The sequence below is a fragment of the Pinus tabuliformis genome, chromosome 7 (assembly GCF_031772625.1).
Source record: "Pinus tabuliformis cultivar Carrire ecotype Pingquan chromosome 7, CPIR1, whole genome shotgun sequence".
Classification (NCBI taxonomy): domain Eukaryota; kingdom Viridiplantae; phylum Streptophyta; class Pinopsida; order Pinales; family Pinaceae; genus Pinus; species Pinus tabuliformis.
The window spans coordinates 224,138,732-224,144,266 of record NC_142293.1 but is presented as its reverse complement, the minus strand read 5'-3'; positions in this window follow the sequence as shown (position 1 = coordinate 224,144,266).

The window sequence follows — 5,535 nt, the reverse complement described above, 5'->3', positions numbered from 1 at the left end:
TGAGAAAGAAACTCATGAATGATCCATCCTAGTGGCCTATCATGTTCAAAGACATTTATTTTTTAACTTGAATTTCAACCACCATCCCAAAACAAACATAATCAACTAAAACCATATGTTGAATGGAAATAAACATGATTTGATCACAAATAACTTGACTCAAATTAAGAGTCTCAAATCCTAATTAAAGTGATCCTAGAATTAGACTTATCATAGATCCTAAGCACATATAACCAAAAAGGGTTTGTATCTATCCACCTAATCCAAAACCTAAGTGATTAAAAGTAATATTTGAGAAAATAATTTCACTATGGCCATGAGACCATTGATGATTTATCAACATATTTTTACAAGTGTCTAATCTAATCACATAATCGACTAACTTTGTTGAACTCATCAGTGTACCTAAATCTCTAGTGAATCCAACCATCAAATCGGATAATCCAAACATATGTTTTCATGTGCTCAAAAGGTAGAGAAACTAAAGGAACTAATTATGATTAATTATGCAATTCATAACATAGTTCTTGTTACCTAGAAAGAAAGAATAAAAACCCTAGACTCCCCTCTTATTTCCTCTATTGTATATACTTATGTAGTGCTCAATTAGATCAATAGAACCTCTAAAATATAGGCCTTGATAAAACTAAAAAAATATTTAAGAAACCATTACCAAATTACTAGATTCTTCCCATTACTTAGAAACATCTTGCTATCACCTCTTGATTGCTAGAAAATCCACCATCAACTTGAATTGGTATAAAGGTGCTTCATTTTGAACTTTAGAAAAACTATTGAGGGAGGTCAATGTCTCAACTACCATAGCATGCTACCATCAAATAAATCATCACAAGGAGTCACAATTGTATTCATAATAGGAATTTTCTTAACCATTTCATCCTTATTAAGTCAAATCAATTATATTTCAACAAGGCTAGAAGGGTGTTGATCTCTTTTCCCAACAGTAAAAAAAGTCAACCTCCTATGGCCTATTTCTAGGTTCCTTCTACAATTTATAGAGGTGGTACTCTTCTATAGATCACACTCTCTGATGCAGGAGCACTCACCCAAGAGAAAATCATTGTAATTAAGTAGATATAGGGGGTCATGTATTTTAGGGAAGTTGGATTCCTAAGTGATGATTAATGTAATTTAGGCTTTTAAGTGCATAGCATAGGAATAAATCAGATAATGTGAGGATTTTGTAAATGCTCTCAAATAAATGAGAACATGAGTGGGTAGTAATGAAAGAAAAGTCCAAAGTCAATTATAACTCTTAAACAGTTGCATGATTCGAGTAACTAGAGGGAGAGCTTTTGGGAATTAATTGAAACTATAAGTAGACATAGTGGACAAAGGATTTAGGAGTCGGTTCAGTGGATATAGGAGTCAAATCAGGATGAGTTCAATAGAACTCACTGGCATATATGTAAGCCTACGGGCTGAGTAGTGACAGAGGCCACTGACATTGAAGATCAGGTCTGTGTGAGACACAGAGTCTCGAATGTAACTGTGTGTTTATATTTATATATATACAGAGAATTATTCCGAGTGTGCAAGTGGGTAGATGACTTTTGAATGAATGAATTTCATATGAATTCGTAGGCTTTGTAACAGGTTTACAGGAAAAATTCTGTAGAATACATAGAGGAGAAAATGATTTAGAGGAATCATATATGAGTCAGTGAATCCAATTGAAGAAACAGAATAAGCTCTAGAGAGAAGTTGTGAAGTGAGAATTCGTAGAGGAGTTTAGCTTAGAGGAAGTTGAGCAACGGAAGCGGAATACCAGAATCTTCAGAAGAACTAAACCTTAGAGAAAACCTTGAAGAAACAACACAAAAACATAAGTAAACAGAGGAGCATAGAAGTGAAGAGGGATGCATAAGAGCCATTTGATCTGAAAGATCAACGGTCCATATGATGTCGCTAAAGAGCGAGGCGAAATATTGCATCGGTGGAATTATTTATAAATTTTAAGTCTCGCAAGTGTAAAACCTAGTTTACACTAAAAACCAGTGCAAAACACAATCGAATTTAGATTCCGGACTTGAAAATTTATACAAGTTGGTCTATAACCTTATCGGGTCTAGAAGGCATATCGGGTCGGCAGAAACCATTGCAACGAGGATTGGAATGGGCATTTGTAATAGAGTGTTTGCGATCGTGCTATTAATCGTTGACTGTCGGATCGCGAACCTGATCGACAGTCACGATTAAATCGACCATCTCATATTGGGAAAGCAGAGATCGTAGATTATAGCAGAAAGGCTCAAGGAAGCGGACCTGACGATAAATATAGTCATGGCTTATAATTTTGAAGTCCGCCTTCTATGGTTCGGGGCGGAAGTTAATGTATCTCCTTTGTATTATGTTAAAGAGTTGTGGCAAGTCTTTTAAGGCTTAAGCGGGGTTTTAACGATTCCGATAGTCGCATATCAGAATCGGAGGGGTGATGAGGTATGTAAGTATGGCCTGTGAAAGAGCCGATATCGATTGCGATAGAAGTACAGTCTTGGAATCTATGCAGAAGCCGTACGAAAGGCAGAAAAAGGTATGGTTTGCATACGTTTTCCTTTGTAAATGGTTTATAAGGAAAATGGCACCGATAGAGAATTTTATGCGATAAACACATGTTAGCCAAGGTTTAGAGAGGGAAAGGTCACATATGTGTTATATAAAGGTTCTGAAGGGTTTTTAGAGTCCCGATAAGAAAGATTTGAGGAAGGATTTAAGAAAAGGGATAATGAATGTTATAAGGAGGTGAATAGTCTCGATAAGAGAGTAAAGCGGGGTGATTAATTTCCTTTATAAAGGAAAAGATGTTGATCATATGATTGATGACTTTGTATTGCAGGTGGAACCAAAAGGAGAATTATAGCTAGAACCTCAGTGCATTTTGCAGCGAAAGATGCTCATGCTCCAGAATCGAGCAATCAAGCAATTTAAAGTGCAGTGGTGTTACCAGGAATAGTGTCTATGCACAACTGCTAATCCCACTAAGGCTGGTAGCTACCCTAGAAACAAAGTAAAACTACTTTCGTTTTCCTTTATGAAAGATAGATGAGAGAAGAATAAAAGAGACCAACCTCTGTCTTGCGCTTGGTTCTTTGTTCAATTCCTCTCTCTTCTGATAGTCCTTTGCTACTTGCTTTCTTGTATACCCAGCTTCACAGAGCACCTGTAGAATCAAAGCAGCATAACACTATACGAGAACATGGATCTATTATCAAAAGCAATATAGGATCAGATGTATATTAACCACACAAATGCATAAAACATCAATCACACAAGTGTATAGAGGAAAACTAGAATAGTTTTATTGATAATAAAGAAAGAGCCAAGAGAATTACAACCAATTGTTCTGACCCTGCGTCATCCTCTCAGCAAGTAAGCCATTCTTCACCTCATGAAAAGCTTAGATCACCCAACACTATGATGTTGCCTCAAGAAACCAACAACAATTCCTTACAAGATGCAAAATTCCAACCTCTGGATCTCTGGGATGAGGGATCCATATATAGATGTCTGCAAGGGATATGAGTCAGCTTGTGATTTGATTAGTGTCTTCCCTCTGATAGTTCTTGATTCCACTTGGAGATTGATGATCTCTTACTCATCCCTGGTCGAATTCAGATAGGCAAGTGTCACAGGAGAAGTTTCTGGAAGATTCCATGCTTCTCCACCTTGCGGATTGACCCTGCCATTTGTCCCTTCTCGCCCATCGCACCCCATAGAAGGTATTTTTCAAATGCAACTCACCTACTGTGTGTATTTAGGTGGGATGCAACGCACTTTGCCTATGGAGCAGGTGAAATGGTCTAGTTTTGACCAGTTCTGAGTAGTTTTTCATGGAGAACTTCTGGGAGATGTTGTAATCAGTTGACCTTGTTCTTTTAGGGGTTGGAACAACACCTTTAGGGACTTAGGAGCCCTTGGTTTATGGACATTTTATGCTTGGGGTTGCAGTGCCCAAAAATGTCTATAACAGTTGCCCCCTAAAGCATGAGGTCATTAATCTTTTGATGTCAGGTGAAATGCTTTATCATGAGGATCCAAAGTTCTTTCAAGCTGGAAGGAGACCTGTAATAAGATACAATACAATACATTATCTTCATAATTTTTTCATGATCTAGCTGAGGTGGGCATTCCCATGCTCAGCTTTATAAATTCATTTTTCATGTACATGAGACAGAGAATCGTCTGAGTGTAGACTGATGATTCTGGTAGAGCCATCATCCCTTAGATTGGATGATTATCTATGCAGCAATGATGTACATTTGATGTCTTTATTTTCCTAAATATATATCGCAGCCCGGATGGATGAAACTAGATCCAGGGTCTTCAATCTCGTTCAATCTTCACTCAAAGTACAAGTCGATCCATGTGAGAGATGTTCTGGAGTCGAACATGGAAAGACATCGCCTGATTACCAGCCAATGATGTAAGCTGTTAACAGGCGTGAGAGGAATCACCAATAATGATAATGATCCTCAAGGTACTGCAGTACAATTCACGTGGTGTGAATAAGGGACTTGGCGTCGAACACCATGCAAGATCTTTCGGTCGAAGGCCATTGATGTAAACCTATTGCCGGAAGTGAGAAACTTGCCATTGAGGCATGCAAGCTTCAAAGTACTGAAAGGGGTGTTCCTAGATCGACTTCTTGGATAATGAGCTGATGTCGACAAGAAGCGATCCATCATAGGAGGGCCTTAATGAATCCCACATCAATGACACGGAACGGAGCAAATGATTTTAATGGAGGTGAAAACGATCTGGTGATATAAGGTTCAGGGTGGCGGTCATGAAAGAATGAAGCGTAAATGTATTGCAATGGGTGAGACACAGGTGAATTCTCTGAGTGACTTCTCTTAAACATACCAGCGACACTGACATGATGGATCGGTAGCATTAACCCCAAATGTGGATGGTGTGATGGAACCATGGTGATGTGACCAGTGAATGAAACAACCCAACTCGACTTGGATGCGGAGTGAAAGTGTCATGTTCAAGAGCGACTTGCTACCAACAAAGTTTTTCAAGTTTTCTTCCCAATTTTTCCCCAGTCATTGCTGACCAGTACCTCTTTATTTTTGTCAAGCTTGAGGAGGATAACATATGCTTGTTCTATAATTTTCCCTTCGGGCAAACCCATCGCTATGTTTTAACGAGCCTAGCGATAGTGAAACTCATTCTTATCTGTTATGGACAAGTTTGTCGCTATTAGGTTTTAACGAGTTTAATGACAAAGATAACTCGGTCCTTTTCAATTTTAGAGAGTCTGAAAAAGGACGTAAAGGAAACTCCAAAAATCCTTTTTCGTCATCTAATCCCTTAGGTCCGAAAAAGTATAAAACAATACAGAAGAGATGAATTTTTGGTACTTTTAACGAGCCGAACAAAACAAGCGCTCGACCTTTTTGTGTAATAATCCCTCAAGTCCAAAAAGATTAAAATCTAAAGGAGGGATAGCACTTCCGGTCACTTTAACGAGCTGGAGAGGCCAGTGGCTCGGCAATCTTTTCATATTTT